Genomic DNA, 19940 nt, shown 5'->3' with positions numbered 1-19940 from the left:
AAGCTGCCTGACACAGCGGAAGTTGTTGCAGCTCCATTCCCTAGGTTCAACTAGAAATGAGGCTGAGTGCATGTTTGTTCCGGGCACTCAGAACACACATGCAACTTATATATGCATCTATACTTTTAGATATGTATGTACACGTGTACTGGGTCTGGCTGGAATGTTAACTTTCCCAGCAGCAGCCCATACAGTGCTGTACTCTGTACTTGTAGCTGGAACAGCAGTGTTATCACACCATTGCTGTGTCTACTGCTCAGCAGTGCTGGCACAGCATTGGGCCTTTCTCTAACCCTCCTAGGGGGTGGGCAAAAAAGTGAGGAGAGAAACATCACTAGGGCAGCTGACCTAAACCAATCAAAGGGATATTCCGTACCATGTGATGTCACACTCAGCAATAAAAGGTGGAAACAGGAAGAAGAGGGGAGGGGTGGGCTCTCGTTGAGAAAACATTGGTCCTCGTCTCAAACACCAGCTGCGTGCGTTGAGGCCTTGCTTCAAGGACGTGGTCAATCATCGCTCATTTGTGGGAAGTAGAGAGTAATTTCTTTCCTCTGCACTTCCATATAGCCTTCATTTATTTTGTTTGTTTGTTTTCCTCCCTTCTTTTTATTTTTCCTTTTCCCCTCCCTTTTCCCCTTTCCCTTTTTATTTCCCCTTAGTTAAATTGTTTAGTTCATGGTAGTCTTTATTTAATTATTATAATTATTTCCCTTTAATTAAATTATCTTTATCTCAACCCGTGAGTTGTTCTTTGCTTTACTTCTCCCCCTCCTTATCTAAAGGAGGGGGAGTGAGAGAGCGGTTGTGGGGTTTAGCTGCCCGGCACGGTAAAACCACCACAACACGGCCATTAATATGGATCAACACAGACAGACAAACTCGGCGCTGACACAGACACAAATGACAAAAGGGTGTTATCACCTTGATAATGCCTTCTCTGCCTGTTCAGAATGAAGATTTATTAGTTGAAAATATGTATGTATGTGTATACTGTGTGGGTCCCTCCATCAGCTCCTCTCAGACAATCACGCTGCCCAGTAGCTATCCCTGGACCCCAGTTTGCCCAGTTGTAGACACTTGGGCATACAGCCCCTCAAGGGCACAGCCCCTCCCAGTTGCTAGTACAGATTGTCCTACACAAGCACGCACACACATGCATACACACACACAACTGGGTGGGACTCTCCTGGTCTGCAATTGCAGGTCCCTCCTGTGGTCTCACTGAGAGACACACACGCACAGGTTCCCAAGCCATGTCACCTGCTCACTGGCTCATATGTCTGGAACTTTGCTAGTACTTCTACACTTATTTACATGCCCACACTTGCTCCTGGTGCGGCACCACTTATATATAGGCCCCCATGACTGACTAGTGGTCCCAGTCCAGTTGCTGGCACTCAGGCTCCCATAGACAAGCAGACATAAGAATACGGAGAGACCCTTATAGGAGAGACAAGATACGCAGGAAAATAGTAGAAAACAGAGTTTAAGATGAAAGCAGGAACAACTTTGCTTATCGGGCATGGAGCACAGCACAGCAAATGTATCAGCCAGTCCCTGTTTACATGTGGCAGACTCCTTTAATCTGCTTATCTATTTTTCCATGCTTGTTCTTTTCCAAACCTGTATCTTTCCTTTTCCCTGCCCTTGGTTCCTCACACACCTTAAAAAATGTCTTGTGTGATCCCCCAATGTTTTTACCCTGCATCTCAAAATGTGTCCCATAAACCTAGGCAGTAATTTCCTTCAGCTGTAAATGTGATTCAGCCTTGACTCATCATAGTGGGTGCATGGACACAGGGGAAGAGGATCTCCTGGGAAAGCCATGAGAGAGGTCCAGACAGGATGCCCCTTCCTCTGAGTATTTTGGTTTTCTGCCTGTATTTGGGCTCTGTGATTATCTAAGATTGTGAAGGTAGGCCCATGGCAGGCTGATAGCTCTTATGAAGGACCTGGGCATGCCAAGGCATGGTGCTGTTTCGGTTTTCCACACCTGCCGTTGCCATTCTGTGTTCCTTTCTGAGAGTGTGAATGAGCTTTTTATTACATAACCTAATGGAAAATATGAAAGTAATATTGAAGAATATGATGTGGATCTGATCTTACTTTCATTAAAGTTAATAGAAGTTTTATCACTAGCTTTAGTGAAGGAAAATTTGTTTCTGTATGCTGTGTGGTCAAGATGAAAGCATATGTAATATACATTTTAAAACTGAAAGAAAAACTGTTGGCATATGCAATTATCCTTTATACCTATAATTATTTTGGCACGAAGAAGAAGAAGAAGAAAAAAAAATCAAAAGTATAATAATAAAATTGATTAGTTTTCAATTTTGCAGGATAATTTATTGCAAAAACTGAATGCCTAGTAGGGAACAGTTCTTTTAATCTCAGAGTAGTATTCTATTAGAACATTTAATTACTGTATATATGGAAATTTGTAGAGGATATTACGGGAGATGTATGAGCAAAATCCCAGATTTTGCTGATCACCCTTGTAGAGAGAATTCTTTTCTTCCACTAAAAGGTACTAAATAATACACAGAAAAAGAAATTACAGTAGTGTGACCTATACAAAGTTTCAGAATATTGGTGACTTCCTTTCTGACTGGCTGGTGGTTGGTCATACTTGATCTCATAGAGTATTTTTTTCATCATTTTAAATTATCAGCCCAAAGATTAGGAAAATGTGAAATAAGAAAAAATGTAGTAGGGGTCCTGTTAGGACAAGAGTGAGAAATACAGACTTTACTCACTCATTTTGCTTTCTTATAATAGTAGTGGTATGCACTAGATGAATTAATTAGTCACATGACACAAGTAGTTAGAATTGAATTACTGTCATATTCTGTGATGTGTATAAGATATATATTATGAGGACACTGAAATTTTTCTTCTGAGTTTATACAAGTGATACAATTAGCATGGCCAGCTTCAATTCTTTAATGTATGTATCCTCAGAACTGCACCACAGAACAGGTTGATGGAAGAATGTTACCTGCCTGAGCCAAAATCATCGCTGGTACCAGTCAAGCAATTTAATGGTGTAGACAGTTCTGTGACAGTCCTTGGGCCAATGCTCTAGTCCCAGGCTAATATAAACTTTGTGAATCAAACAAAGGTTTAGTGGTCATTGCTGTGTTAGAATGAATCAATACTGGTGAGAGAGGTTCTATGACATTCTCTGTTCAATGTGATCACATCTATTTTGATATTCTCAACATCATCCAGGATGGTGTTATGAAACAGAACATTATATATTCATAAATTATTGTAATTTAAAATTTTAGGTTTCAAATGCACTCACTGACAGTATTTTTAAAATCTCTTTACATAGTGTTATCCTAACACAGACCTTCATGGGCATCCAAGATCTGGATTTTAAAAAAAGTCTCTATTCATATGCTTTTCTAAGTCTTTCTAAATTTGAATCATCAGAACTCAATCTGAAATGTACTTGTTTTGTTGTTGTTGATGTTGTTGTTTTTTTGCTTTTTTTTTTTGTTTGTTTGTTTGTTTTTTCACAGTTTCAGATATTGAAACCATGATGATAGGACTACCAATTGATTTACAGTTTGATAATTTGTCAGCATTTTGAGTTTTTTAAACGTATTTTGGTACCAACAAAGAGTGATAGTGATATCTATGTTCTTTACCTTTGTAATTAATTTTCAATATATTTATTATTCTACGTACTTCCCATATGTTTTTTAGCCATGTGCAATTACAAAAGCTACAGGAAAAGTTGTATTTCATTTAAAAAAAATTTTTTTTTAACGTCTGAACTTCTGGCCTCCACATATGGTATTGTTGATTTCAATGTAAGCTTTATCAAGAACAAAAACAAAAACAAAAACAAAAAATGCAAGATAATGATTAAGTCCTTTGACTTTTGACTTTGACCTTAACCCTTCAAGTGTTGCAAATGTTGAGATATAAATATTAATTTGCATTCAAATATTGGCATACTAAAAAGAACCAAGTGTTTACTTCCTCGCCTTATTAAAAAAAAAAAATGAAGAAGAATAATTCTTCTATAAATTTTTTCTATAAAATAGTTTATTACCATTATAATTATGCCACATTATAGAATTATGAACCTAAATACCTTCAGTCATTTTCTAACAGCTAGTAATTTCATAATTGCAATCTGAACTTATCTGAGTGCAGTACAAAAAGCTGTTTAATAGTGAACAATTATTATCTCTTAATTAAATTCATTTATAACCCTTGCCATTGTTTGCCAAAGGAAGTATTTTGAAACCACAAGATTTTTTAACAGATATGTTGTTATATGATATTTATACCTATACATAAAGAACACTATAAACACTTATAAAATGTTGAAGCTCTAATCCTTCCCAAAATACAGCTCTGTGTGTACCTAAAGTATATACCTAACATCTAAGGCAAAGTTTTTAAAAGCATATGTCTAACAGTATGTTTCACAGAGAGTTCCACTTGAATCTGTGCAGTCAATGTGTTAAAGTTCACAAGTGAATTTTAATATCCTTCAGAATGAGGGCATCAGACCTCATTACTGTAGTCTCCTAAAGTGCCTTGCAAAGGATAAGGTGAGAGCATTGTTCTTTTATAAATAAGACTCTGTAATCATTCTCAGAGTTGTCCTTTTATTCCAATTTATTAATCCAATGAAAAAATATGTTGGAATTTATTCAGAATATAAAAATGAAACAAACAAGAAGAAAAAACTTTCCCATTTTTAAATAAAATTTGTCCTGAAAATGCTGCCTTAAGATGTCTTACATGACAATGCACTTACATGACAATGCACTTCTGAACCCTAATTCTAATCTAGTTAAGGCATAGGTCACTGAAAACAAACCAAACCAAACTAAAACAATAAAATAGATCAGACTTTTTGAAAGCATTTAAAAAAGGATTTCAGACCCTTGTGAATACTTAAATATTGTATCTTTGTCTTCCTCTTAGAATTAGGTTTATAAGAGAGAATATGTTCCTGCTCATATCTTGTTCCATCTTGTATCTTGCCTTCTGGTTTGATCTGATCTCTGTTTCCAGGAACAGCTCTACAGAAACAAAGGAGAAAATGAAAGAAGTAAAAGAAGGAGCAAAAGAAGGTAGAAAAGAAACAAGCTGGAACTCTATATCTAGGCCGTAAGTGAAGTGGTGTTGAAATTAAGCTACTTCTCATAGCACAAGTGAACTATATGCTAGCCAGCTTTTTGAACAACCAAGGAGTTTATGGAACTCAGGGAAGCAGAGCATGCTTTTGCTTTTTACTCAACATTAGTAAGATAGTGTTTTCAACAAATATGCTAGAAAACTTGCAGATGTTTGTTTGCATGTATTTAGTACTGAGGCATTAGCATGTAACAGGCAAGCGTTTTTTATTCATGTGTACAAACAAATCTATTCGCAACTACTGGGGACCAAATGAAGGCTACTGCTTTCAATATGTATGGATAGCATGGAATGTTGCAAAGTGATGCAGAACAATTTTGAAAGGAAACCAGGGACTATAGATTTCCAGAGATTTAGGATAAACCTGCGATTTTAGATTACTAATGATCTGCTTCTGCAAAATTGCAGTCACGAAAGCAATCCACTAAGAAATAGCCTTTTAAATCTGAAAAGTTCTTTTAACAGCATAAATTAGAGTTACTTATGAATATTTAAATTTTAAAAATACTTAAATAATTTCAGACATAACTGGAGTTAATCCACTGTTGTTTTTTTGTTTTGTTTTGTTTTGTTTTGTTTTTTTTTTTTTCCATGTGAATCCATATTAATAGAATTATATGCCTTCTTCATAACAAATGATAGTTACATTTATATGTTCATAGGATCAGCCCCATGGTTTGGTTTCTGTGTAACACAACATAATGCATACTAATACTGGTAATAGTTTAAGTCCTAGATCAGCTAATATTATGATGTTTAGCTATGACATACATAGGTAGCCTCACTAGGTTCAGTGATAAGCATATCCTCTAGTCCTGGCTTCATAATTAATGAATACTTCATGAATAAAATAAACAATGTGCAGAACTGTTTGCTGGAATGGAGCTGAGGAAAAAGAGCACTTTCTTCCACATTTTTTCCTGCTTGACATTCCTCATTCAAGCAACCTTGTCTATGAGATGCAAAGTACCGAATATAGCTTTCTGGATGCACTTTAATGTATTATTCCTGTTTGTTAATCTCTATGAACCTCAAAATATTCTGTGTTACACAAATGAAAAATGGAAGACCTTTCTGACCTAAGCTGCTTGCAAGTTCAAAGACAAGCATAGTGAAGAAAACACACATTGAGCAACTCAGAGGACACAATGTTCCCAGTCTATACTGCAGATGGGAGAAGACCTTAAACAACAATCGTAGTATGTAATTGTGTAGGCAAAAGCCCACATTAATGGTATAAGTGCTTTGAAAATTAGCCTTTAATGTCTGTCTTCTTACAATTCTTTTCAAAATTCTTTTCTGTACCTGACTATTCAAAGTCTAACTAAGAACTAAGCTATATAGTTCATCACCTAACATATTTTCTCATCTTATTTTCTACTTTCTTCTTGTAAATGTAATATTTTAAATGCATGAACCATGGCCCAAAGTACTTTATTGTACCACATGGCTTTAATCTTCATATTATAGCAAGGCTGAATGGAGTTTTCATCTACATTAGGCTCACTAAACTGAATAGAAAGCAGAAGACTCACCCAATTCCATTTTCTCTTTCCTTCTCAGGTATTATTTCCAGATATCATGACCCCAGCATGTATATAAGATACATTTTGTTATCAATTAGCAGTCTTAAAATTGTTAATTCTGAACTGCACACAAGTTTATATCACTATTAATAGACAGCTAAAGAATTACACTTGAACTGGATTTCAGATTCAACTTCCTTCCTTCTATTGAAATGATAGCATAAAATGTATCTATCAAAATTAATTACTTTACAGATTTTTTTAAATTTTTTTTTTTTTTTAATCTGGTGAGTTCCTGTAGAATTCATATATTGTGACTCCAGAGAAGACTGTAGGGATTAAGATTATCTTGCAGAATCACAGAATCACAGAATCACAGAATTTCTAGGTTGGAAGAGACCTCAAGATCATCAAGTCCAACCTCTGACCTAACACTAACAGTTCTCCACTAAACCATATCCCTAAGCTCTACGTCTAAACGTCTTTTAAAGACTTCCAGGGATGGTGACTCCACCACTTCCATGGGCAGCCCTTTCCAATGTCTACCAACCCTTTCGGTAAAGAAGTTCTTCCTAACATCCAACCTAAAACTCCCCTGGCGCAACTTTAGCCCATTCCCCCTTGTCCTGTCACCAGGCACGTGGGAGAACAGACCAACCCCCACATCGCTACAGCCTCCTTTAAGGTACCTGTAGAGAGCAATAAAGGTCACCCCTGAGCCTCCTTTTCTCCAAGCTGAACAAGCCCAGCTCCCTCAGCCGCTCCTCATAGGACTTGTTCTCCAGACCCCTCACCAGCTTCGTCGCCCTTCTCTGGACCCGCTCAAGCACCTCGATGTCCTTCTTGTAGCAAGGGGCCCAAAGCTGAACACAGTACTCGAGGTGTGGCCATAGCCAAGTACAGGGGGACAATCACTTCCCTAGCCCTGCTGGCCACACTGTTTCTGATACAAGCCAGGATGCCGTTGGCCTTCTTGGCCACCTGAGCACACTGCTGGCTCATATTCAGCCGACTATCAACCATCACTCCCAGGTCCTTCTCCACCAGGCAGCTTTCCAGCCAATCCTCTCCCAGCCTGTAGCTCTGCTTGGGGTTATTGCACCCCAGGTGCAGGACCCAGCACTTGGCCTTGTTGAACTTCATGCAGTTGACCTCAGCCCATCAGTGCAGCCTATCCAGATCCTCCTGCAGAGCCTTCCTAAAAGAAGGCTCAAAAAACTTTAGAATATAAGTGTTATTTATATTCTATATATATTTATATCTATAAATAAATATTCTATAAATACAGATTTTAAAAAACGTTTCAAATATCTCCAAATTTACGGCTTTTAAAGTGTTTGGCAAGTTCATCAATCACCTAAATTTACATCTGTCTTCTGCAGTAGAGGTCCTAGAAGCATTGCACACTCTCTAACTAAAGGCTCATTTGCCAGCTAATCAGCTGTTTACTGAACTATATCTCCAAGGTTTTAGACATAATACAAGACATACAAGAAATACATTCTAAGTAATTAATAACATGCTTGTTGTTTGCAGTTTTGGGTCACTGTGTACCTAACATTCCAGTAGTTTATAATAAAATTAGTTACATCATGCTTTTAGAATAATGCAATTTAGAGAGTGACTTCATATTGACTGTGGGTTGCTGATAGTAACTGATTTTGTCTACAGGTCAGAAATTATCAGGTAATGCAAGGTAAAGAGTCAGGTCTAGAAGTCCAGTCAGTGAGTCAGGAGAGCAGAAGATAGTGCTGGAGATAGGATTGGAAACAGGACCAGAAACAGTGCTGGAAGCAGGTATAGTGTAACTTGGGGCAGCAACTAGGTGTATGAAGCCCCTGGACAGAGAGGGAAGTCCCCAGGGAAGGCCAGTCAGAGCCTTTAAGGCCTTATAATATCCTTCCTAAGTGTTCTGACATTATCTTTCTCTGATCTAGGTCGGAGGGGTCAAGTCAGCCTACTCCCTATATCATGACCACTTCCATTAAGTGAAAAAGGGTTATTGTCATCAGTGACTCCTCCAGAAACAGAGGGTCTGATATGCTGACCAGACCCAACTCATATCAAAGTCTGCTGCCTCGCTAGAGCCTGGGTAAAAGATATTACTAGAAAACACACTAGCTTGTTACAGCCTTCAGATTGTTATTCATTTGTTTTTCATGTCATCAGCAATGAGGCAGAAAAGTCCAAGTGTGATCCAAAGGGACTTCAGGACCTTGGGACAATTGGTTAAAGGATTATCGGTACTGGTAGTGTTTTCTTCTATCTTTCCAGTAGTAGGGAATAGTACCGTAAGAAACAGGCAGACTTGGCTAATCAGTAGAATCACAGAATCTCATTTAATTCTGTATCTCCAGTCTTCTAACATTTTCTCAGTAACATTTTGAGTAGTACTCAAGAATGATTACACAGAAACTAAACTAAAAATAAAATAAATGTAATTTGGCAGTCTGCTTAATTTCAAACCTTGGAGAAGAAAAAATGTTTTGCTTAAAACTATATGGCATATTTGCAGCTGAAATTTATTCTGTTAGAAGCATTCTTATTGGTCTTTTAGTATTTATAAAAGTGTTTTGAATTTTAATATGTATGAACTTTTAATATATTTACAGCCATTGTGAAATCCTGAAATTCCTACTCTCATCAAATAATGAAAATGAGATGATTATCAATGTATGTATGTATGTATATGGGATAATTATTACGAAAGCACAACAAGCTCTTACAAATTTGGAAATATTTTCCCCAAGTGATATAAAATAAACAGGAAAGGGATACGTGGATATAATTGATAGAAAGATTTTTCAGCAGTGCATTAGACGTGTTTGCAAATAAATCAGAAAAATAGAGGATTAAAAATATATATATTACTTCTGTTTAGCTTTATTTTATTTTATTTTATATATATATATATTTTTTTCTTTATGTCAGGTACACAGGAGAAAAGATTTTCTAAGGGCTATATGCTGTGTTTTGGTTTTTAACACATTTTCAGAAAGGTCTAATGTGATCAATTAGCAATAAATTGTATGATTATCCCACTCATCTAAATATTCCCAATGTGTGACCTCTGTAGAAAGTGGCCAAGAGGAATTTGGAGTTTCCAAGAGGAAATTGGAGAAATCTCCCCTCACTCTTCTATTGGGAACTAAAATTAACTGCTTAGTGAGGAGTTCCAGGTTTCCCCTCTCTCCCTTTGCTTCTTTGTGTTGTATCGTCTTTAGTCTTTAGTTCTGGAAAAAATGGCCTAAATCTATAAAGTTTAAAGTCCAGAGGAAACAACAGGATAAAGAATATAAGTAGCCCTATGTTTCTTACACTTTTAAGACCATCCATATGAGCATAGGAACTGCCAGTAGTTTCAGAATTAGGAACCAAATCCTCTATTAGTAAGATGTTTTTATTTCTTTTTTCTTGCAGAGTAGAAAATTCATGGAAGGAAATTATCCTCTGTGCAGCACATATTTCTTTTGAGAGACTATATGCAGAGTCTGGAGAGCCCTAAAAGCTCTTCATTTTTTGTCTATTAATTAAATAACACATATACTGTACATCACTTTGTATATGTTTGCATGATACAAACCTACTCAAAATAATCATCGCCCTCATTTGTGACAGTTATGCTTCATCAAGTCTTTAGGCTTTCTCTAATTTAACACATCCTATTTTATGCCATTTAGACAGCGATACTAAAAATCCTAGATACAGTTACCAATAGGAAAAGGAAAATACTGTACTGGGTCTGGCTGGAATGTTAACCTTCCCGGCAGCAGCCCATTCAGTGCCGTACTCTGTACTTGTAGCTGGAACAGCAGTGTTATCACACCCGTGTTGTGTCTACTGCTGAGCAGCAGTGGCACAGCATTGGGCCTTTCTCTAACCCTCCTAGGGGGTGGGCAAAAAAGTGAGGAGAGAAACATCACTAGGGCAGCTGACCTAAACCAATCAAAGGGATATTCCATACCATGTGGTGTCACACTCAGCAATAAAAGGTGGAAACAGGAAGAAGAGGGGAGGGGTGGGCTCTCGTTGAGAAGACGTCGGTCCTCCTCTCGAACACCGGCTGCGTGCGTTGAGGCCTTGCTTCAAGGACGTGGTCAATCATCGCTCATTTGTGGGAAGTAGAGAGTAATTCCTTTCCTCTGCACTTCCATATAGCTTTCATTTATTTTGTTTTTTTTTTGTTTTCCTCCCTTTTTCCCCTTTCCCTTTTATTTCCCCTTAGTTAAATTGTTTAGCTCATGGTAGTCTTTATTTAATTATTATAATTATTTCCCTTTAATTAAATTATCCTTATCTCAACCCGTGAGTTGTTCTTTGCTTTACTTCTCCCCCTCCTTATCTAAAGGAGGGGGAGTGAGAGAGCGGTTGTGGGGTTTAGCTGCCCAGCACGGTAAAACCACCACAGTCCTTTTTGGCGCCCAACGTGGGGCACGAAGGGTTGAGATAACAATAGAATTGATTAAACGCATACAACTAACACACTTGCTTGCTAGTAACCATGTTCCTTGCCCTGTTAATAATAATGGCTTTGTTCATATGTCATGCAATTCGTGTCATATTCTCCTTTCTCCTATATATCCGATCCGACCAAGTGCTACAATCTGTGTTCACTTTTTTTTAATTCGTTGTGCTGCCAAGCACTGACCTTGGTTTTACTCTGGAATTCAGGCTCTGCGCTGTTATCATTTGGGTCCCATGGAAACTATCTTTCAGAGAATATTCAGAACTACACTGCCTTCCTTTTCTCATCTGGACACCAGTTTATTAATAATATCAGGAATGGTACCTTTCCCTTCTTTCACAGTGGGCTAATTACAACAGTTTGGGAGTATTTTGAAGATCCATCTGTAACCCATGTATTGCTATTTCTAATTCTGAATAACAGGTTTCATTTTCTCTCTAAGATTAGTCGATTGTTTAGAAAACTTATTTGGGAATCTGTCCCGAAACAGTCTCGTGGTGAGTGGCACGGTGTGTGGGATGATGTTAGCAGATACCTGTCACGAGTGTCTCCTCCAATAGTTTTGAACTTCACCCCTGAGCAAGTGCTAAATCCTAAAAACTTGGTAGAATGTTTGAGAGTTGTATGTCCTGATCCTGATAATGCCGGAGAACAACAGCTTGCAGCATTGTGCTGGGTCCTGGTTTATTCCTATCAAACACTGTTTAACATCATCCAGCAACTTGAAGAGAGGGAGGAAGTCTCTGAATCTGATGACCAAGTAACACATGCTGTGGCTGACCCAGAGGACCAACCAACTATGGTATCAGTCGCCCCCATAGTCAAGTCAAAACAATGGAAACGGAGGTCAGCTCGTTTAGTAAGGGAAGAAGGCTCTCCTAAGAAGGAGGGAGAAGGGGAATTGGCAGGCACCTCTAAAGCAGAGCCATCACAAAAACAGCAGGAAGACGAGACGGAAATCATAAAGGAATCAGAAATCACTCGATCCTTATCCCTGAGTGAGATGCGAGAAATACGAAAGGATTATGGTCGACGCCCAGGTGAACACATCCTCACTTGGCTGCTCCGATGCTGGGATGCTGGGGCCAGTAGCCTACAATTAGAAGGCAATGAAGCCAAGCAGCTGGGATCCCTCTCTAGAGAAAGGGTAATCGACAAAGTAATCGGGAGAGGAGCACAGGCCCTCAGCCTCTGGAGACGACTCCTGGCAGCTATCAAAGAAAGATATCCCCATAAGGAAGATATTGTATATCACATAGGCAAGTGGACCACTGTGGATAAAGGTCTCCAACATCTGCGGGAATTAGCTGTGCGGGAGATGATTTATAGTGATTTGGACAATGCCCAGACACCTCAAGACCCCGATGAAGTCCAGTGCACAACATCCATGTGGCGTAAATTTGTGCGGAGTGCACCAGCAGCACATGCCAGTACCCTGGCAGCAATTCACTGGGATGAGGGGATGGGACCAACAATGTATGATGTCTCCTGCCAACTTCAAAAATATGAAGACAATCTCTCTGCTCCGCTACAGTCCTGTGTCTCAGCTGTGGAGAAATTGTCTAAAGGACTTGACAAGCTTGTGGAGAAAGTATATTCCGCCTCATCTAGACAGAGTGATACTTCAGCCACTAAGAATCAGCATTCGCCTGCTCAAGAGAGAGAGTACCCAAGACGTACACCACGTGGCACCTTGTGGTTTTATCTGCGTGACCATGGGGAAGATATGAGGAAATGGGATGGTGTACCTACTTCAACCCTAGCTGCTCGGGTACGTGAACTGAAAGGAAATACAGCAGCAAGAAGAGGGGCTCCTAAGAGAAATGCTGCTCCAGTTTCTATTGGGCAGTACCCCAGAGGCAGTAGAAGAGCTGATGTTATTCTTGACCACGATGAAGGGACCTCTACCTCTCATTTGCCAGAATTTGTGCATTTGCAAGAATTAAGTGGCAGACGCTCCAGCCAGGACTAGAGGGGCCCTGCCTCTGGCCAGGTAGAGGAGAGGGATAACCGGATTTATTGGACTGTGTGGATCCGATGGCCTGGAACATCAGAACCACAGGAATACAAAGCTTTAGTGGACACTGGTGCACAATGTACCATAATGCCATCAGGCTACCAAGGGACAGAACTCACCTGTATCTCTGGAGTGACAGGGGGATCCCAACAACTATCTGTACTGGAAGCTGAAGTGAGTCTAACTGGGAATGAGTGGCAAAAGCATCCCATTGTGACTGGCCCAGAGGCTCCGTGCATCCTTGGCATAGACTATCTCAAGAGAGGGTACTTCAAGGATCCAAAAGGATACCGGTGGGCTTTTGGCATAGCTGCTTTGAGCACAGAGAAGATTAGGCAGCTGTCTACCCTGCCTGGCCTTTCAGAAGACCCTTCTGTTGTAGGATTGCTGAAGGTTGAAGAACAACAGGTACCAATTGCTACCACAACGGTGCACCGACGGCAATATCGCACCAACCGAGACTTCCTGATTCCCATCCATGAGTTGGTTCACCGACTGGAGAGTCAGGGAGTAATCAGCAAGACTCGCTCACCCTTTAATAGTCCTATATGGCCAGTACGAAAGTCTAATGGCGAGTGGAGGCTAACAGTGGACTATCGAGGCCTGAATGAAGTCACGCCACCACTGAGTGCTGCAGTGCCAGACATGCTAGAACTTCAGTACGAACTAGAGTCAAAGGCAGCCAAGTGGTATGCCACAATTGATATTGCTAATGCATTTTTCTCCATCCCTTTAGCAGCAGCATGCAGGCCGCAGTTTGCTTTCACTTGGAGGGGCATCCAATACACCTCGAATCGGCTGCCCCAGGGGTGGAAACACAGCCCTACCATTTGCCATGGACTGATCCAGTCTGCACTGGAGCAAGGGGGAGCTCCTGAGCATCTTCAGTACATTGACGACATCCTCGTGTGGGGCAACACAGCAGAAGAAGTTTTTGAGAAAGGGAAGAAAATAATCCAAATTCTCCTGAAAGCTGGTTTTGCCATTAAAAAGAGCAAGGTCAAGGGGCCTACACAGGAAATCCAGTTCTTGGGGGTAAAATGGCAGGATGGACGTCGCCATATTCCAATGGATGTGATCAATAAAATAACAGCAATGTCTCCGCCAACTAGCAAAAAGGAAACGCAAGCTTTCCTAGGCCTCGTGGGATTCTGGAGAATGCATGTGCCAGGCTATAGTCAGCTTGTGAGTCCTCTATATCGAGTGACTCGAAAGAGAAACTATTTTGAGTGGGGCCCTGAGCAACAACAGGCATTTGAACAAATCAAACAAGAAATAGCTCGTGCAGTAGCCCTTGGGCCTGTCCGTACTGGACCAGCTGTGCAAAATATACTGTACACTGCAGCTGGGGAGCATGGGCTCACCTGGAGCCTTTGGCAGAAAACCCCAGAAGAAACTCGAGGTCGACCTCTGGGCTTCTGGAGTCGGGACTATCGAGGATCAGAAGCCAATTACACCCCAACTGAAAAGGAAATACTCACAGCATATGAGGGTGTTCGAGCTGCTTCAGAAGTTGTGGGTACAGAGGCACAGCTCCTCTTGGCACCGCGGCTACCTGTGTTACATTGGATGTTCAAAGAGAAAATTCCCACTACACACCATGCAACTGATGCTACATGGAGTAAGTGGATAGCGTTAATTACACAGCGGGCTCGAATGGGAAAACCCAATCACCCAGGAATCCTGGAAGAGATTATGGACTGGCCGGAAGGCAGAGATTTCGGAGTGCCAACAGAAGAGGTAACCCGTGCTGAAGAGGCACCACCATACAATGAGTTGCCAGAAGACAGAAAGCAGTATGCGTTGTTTACTGACGGATCCTGCCGTGTGATAGGGAGCCATCGGAAATGGAAAGCTGCTGTGTGGAATCCCATACGACGAGTTGTGGAAGCCATGGAAGGGGAAGGTGAGTCGAGTCAGTATGCAGAAGTAAAAGCCATACAACTAGCCCTAGATATCGCCGAAAGAGAAAATTGGCCAGTATTGTATCTTTATACTGACTCATGGATGGTGGCAAATGCTCTGTGGGGGTGGCTGCAGCAATGGAAAGAGAGCAACTAGCAGCGCAGAGGTAAGCCTATCTGGGCTGCTACCCTGTGGCAAGATATTGCTGCCCGGGTAGAAAACCTGGATGTTAAAGTACGTCATGTAGATACCCACATGCCCAAGAGTCGCACTACTGAAGAACATCAGAACAACAAAGAAGTGGATCGAGCTTCGAAAATTGAAGTGGCTCAGGTGGACCTAGACTGGGAACGTAAGGGTGAGCTGTTTGTAGCTCGATGGGCCCATGAAACATCAGGACATCTGGGGAGAGATGCCACTTACAGATGGGCTCGTGATCGAGGGGTGGACTTGACCATTGAGGCCATCACACAGGTTACCCATGAGTGTGAGACCTGTGCTGCAATCAAGAAAGCCATGAAGGTAAAATCTCCCTGGAACAGGGGGAGATGGTTAGGGTTTCAATATGGTGAGGCCTGGCAAATTGACTATATCGGACCACTCCCAAAAACTCGCCAAGGCAAACGGTACATACTCACCATGGTAGAAGCAACTACTGGGTGGCTGGAAACATACCCTGTAAACCATGCCACAGCCCGAAACACTATCTTGGGCCTGGAAAGACAAGTATTGTGGCGTCATGGTACACCAGAGAGAATTGAGTCTGACAATGGGAGTAATTTCCGAAACAATCTTGTTACCTCCTGGGCAAAGAGGCATGGTATTGAGTGGGTGTACCACATCCCTTACCACCCACAAGCCTCTGGGAAGGTTGAGAGGTACAATGGACTGTTGAAGACTATGTTATGAGCATTAGGTGCTGGGACGTGGAAACAATGGGACACAAATCTACCAGAAGCCACTTGGCTAGTTAACAATAGGGGGTCTGACAGCCGTGCTGGTCCTGCCGAAACAAAACCCCTACACACTGTGAAAGGAGCTAAGGTTCCCGTAGTGCATATAGGAAGGTGGATGGGGAAGGCAGTGTGGGTTGCTCCTGCCTCGGGAAAAGGCAAACCTACTCGTGGGATTGTCTTCGCCCAAGGACCAGGGTATACCTGGTGGGTCATGCAAAAGAATGGGGATATCAAGTGTGTGCCTCAAGGAGATTTGACATTGAGAGAAAACTAATCTATAATCTAAGTTATATGTTGTAGGAAGATGCTGTAGGATCAACGACAGGTCAACTTTGCAAGGAGCCGGGCAGTGCAACAAGGACTTGAACTAAGCTGGTGCTGGTGTCCAGACATCCAACTCCGCCTGCCTTGAGTGGCCACTTTGGCAGATGAAGACCTAATCATCAACAGTTCTTATGAACATTTTCCAAGAAAGACCTATGGAATGAAAAGATACATCTGCCTACTAATCCTGTCCTGTTAAATCCTTGTCCTGTTAAAGGACAAGGGATAATGATGAGAATGCTTGTATGCTAAAGTATGGGGATCTGAGTGTGACACAAATGTTATGGAATAAGGGGTGGAGGTTGTACTGGGTCTGGCTGGAATGTTAACTTTCCCGGCAGCAGCCCATTCAGTGCCGTACTCTGTACTTGTAGCTGGAACAGCAGTGTTATCACACCCGTGTTGTGTCTACTGCTGAGCAGCAGTGGCACAGCATTGGGCCTTTCTCTAACCCTCCTAGGGGGTGGGCAAAAAAGTGAGGAGAGAAACATCACTAGGGCAGCTGACCTAAACCAATCAAAGGGATATTCCATACCATGTGGTGTCACACTCAGCAATAAAAGGTGGAAACAGGAAGAAGAGGGGAGGGGTGGGCTCTCGTTGAGAAGACGTCGGTCCTCCTCTCGAACACCGGCTGCGTGCGTTGAGGCCTTGCTTCAAGGACGTGGTCAATCATCGCTCATTTGTGGGAAGTAGAGAGTAATTCCTTTCCTCTGCACTTCCATATAGCTTTCATTTATTTATTTATTTATTTTTTTGTTTTGTTTTCCTCCCTTTTTCCCCTTTCCCTTTTATTTCCCCTTAGTTAAATTGTTTAGTTCATGGTAGTCTTTATTTAATTATTATAATTATTTCCCTTTAATTAAATTATCCTTATCTCAACCCGTGAGTTGTTCTTTGCTTTACTTCTCCCCCTCCTTATCTAAAGGAGGGGGAGTGAGAGAGCGGTTGTGGGGTTTAGCTGCCCAGCACGGTAAAACCACCACAAATACAAACAAAACAAACCAACAAACAAACAAACAAAAACAAAACAAAACAAAAAAACATAACCACATATTATTGCTGTTCTTACAGATGAATGAGTTATAGATACAGAACTGTTATCTCACCTCTTAACAATTCCATTCTCACCTGCTCACACAATGTAAGCACTGCCATATATCACGCCCTGAGTATTTGCAACACCCTAGAGCTTAAAGATGCTTTAGGGAAGTAAGATTATCTTTTTGATCTGAAGATTTCTAGTACTTTTTTTCTGTCTCCATTCCAGACTGGAAGTTTCTCTGCAATGCAGTTGTCTAAAATAAATAATATGTTTCTAGACACATTCAGCTAAATTGTTCCTCATGCAATCCTAATGTTAGGAGTGCCCAAGGGATAAATCTGACACATTGCAACAGATTCCTCAGTTATCTAACTATTAGTAATCCAGTAGTTTCCAAAACTGCGTATACAAAGCTCAGGTGTAATAAGAAATACAAATTTAGCAAAACAAATTTAGCAAACTTTTTGGATGTTCTTGCTAGTGAACTTTCATCTTATTCCCCCATGCAAGGTTCTATTTATTGGCATTTTATATTTATGCTATATAAAAATATGGGGGGTAGCAAACCAGATTTTTTTGAGCATGCTTCCTTTCTACATAGTTCTAGAAATAGTTGTAAATCCCTAAGGATTCTCTAAGGATGTTTTATCAGTTTCTACTTCCTTCTTCCCAACTCATCTCTTCCCCCCAGCTATTACCAAAAATAAAATAAAAGCCCAACACCATCACATTTGAACATTATTTAATAATACTTTCTACTCTCCTAGTTAATAAATAAATAAAAAGCATGGCTTCGGAGATTTTGGTGTTATACCTTTTTTATTTTTATTTTTATTTTCTTTTTTACATTTTGAATGAAATATTTGGACATAAAAAGTAGCAACATGTAGCTTTGTTACGTTTTCTACAGGTTTTCTTTCCCTCAGGTATAGGTGACTTTTTGTGGTGACTTGGACACTGGAGTACTTCATTTGCTTTAGGATACGAAATAAATAAGCCTAGACACATGGTATTGATTCAATCTACTCTATTTCATGTAGAATTCCTTCAGATAGACTTTGAAAAAATTGAACTTAAGAGCAAAAGTAACCCTACTGTCAAGTTTCCTTAAATAGCTGTGTAGATCCTATTTCAAAAAAAAAAATAAAAAATAAAAATAAAAAATAAAAAATCCAACTTCTTTTTGAGTATGGCTCAAAATTTAACTCTGTACTAACTTAAATTATTTTATGTTCCTGTTATCCATTTCAATTGGTTAAGTGGTTCCACCGAAATGTCAAGTTAGGTTTTAAAATTACCCCTCTTCCAAGTGAAAGCAGTAAGGGAATTTTCTTAGAAGCCATAGCTTCGCAGTTCATGGAAACTTATGGAGCTATGTGCTGAAGACTGTCAATGATTTTCTGAAATTATGGTGTATTAAATACCCCAGTTTGAGCCCTTTGTCTCATGAAAGACATCACTAAACTAACTGTTGCTGTTATATGAAGCTAAGAATCTAATATATACTTCTAAGATTTAATAGGAAAAAAAACTAATCAATCAATCAAACAAACAAACAATACTGATAGCTCCATACAAGGCCAATAAATTCATTAGCCATTTGTAAATCTGTAAATTATTTAAAATTATTATATGTCCTTTTTCTTTTCAGATTATTATTATTATTATTATTATTATTATTATTATTATTATTATTATTATTATTATTATTATTATTATTATTGGTAGTCTCAGAAAGATTCTGAACCTAAAAATAATGGGTCACACTGTTAGGAACTTCACTTGAGCAAAATGTGTCTACCTCGTCTATTATGCAGCTGTTTTACCAAACTTGTCTGTAAGAGCAAACAGTTAGGTAAGTGGTAGTTCATTTTAATACTATATTGAATGCCACAAGGCATTTTTTCAAAAGTAAAATGGAGTAACTGATTACTACCACTATCACACGTCAAGATGAAGGGTGAGTAGGGACTTGATTTTTGTGCTTTTTAAGTGGGAAATACATGGACAAGAGAACAATAAAACTGCTGTGAACAAGTCATAGCTTTGCAAGACTTTTTTACTTTTTCTATTTGACTGTACTGGGTGTATGTAGCAAGGTTTTAGTAGTGGGGGGAGGCTGCAGGGGTGGTCTCTGTGAGGAGTCCAGCAGCTGCCCCATGTTAGATAAGAGCAAGTTTCAGCCAGTTCCAAAGGGACCTGTTGCTGGCCAGAGCCAAGACAATAAGTGATGTTGTTTGCACCCCTGTGAGAGCAGACTGGAGAAAGGGAAAAACTGCTGCCCAACAGCAGCAGGGAGAAAGGAGTGAGAAGAGAGAGAGACATCCCTGCAGACCCCAAGGTCAGTGCAGAAGGAGGGCAGGAGGTGCTCCAGGCATGCAGCAGCAGTTCCTCTGTGGAGAGGCCCCTGCTGGAGCAGGCTGTCCCCCTGCAGCCCATGGTCCCACATGGAGCAGATCTCCACACTGCAGCCACTGGAGGAGTCCCCGGTGGAGCAGGTGGATGTGGCCTGCAGGAGGCTGCGGCCCATGGA

At 40.4% G+C, this 19940-nt stretch overlaps 1 long non-coding RNA gene across 1 annotated transcript; it reads left to right on the top strand.

The window, feature by feature from the left end:
• Positions 1 to 437: 437 nt before the first annotated feature.
• LOC311434864 lies at positions 438 to 10427 on the top strand. The gene is made up of 3 exons (XR_014691784.1): positions 438 to 540; positions 5047 to 5142; positions 10116 to 10427. It is a non-coding gene; the product is annotated as an uncharacterized lncRNA (long non-coding RNA).
• The last annotated feature ends 9513 nt before the right edge of the window (positions 10428 to 19940 follow it).

The sequence above is a fragment of the Aythya ferina genome (assembly GCF_964211825.1).
Source record: "Aythya ferina genome assembly, chromosome: 3".
Lineage (NCBI taxonomy): Eukaryota > Metazoa > Chordata > Aves > Anseriformes > Anatidae > Aythya > Aythya ferina.
The sequence above is the reverse complement of the archived record's forward strand: the minus strand, read 5'-3'. Positions and strand labels throughout refer to the sequence as shown.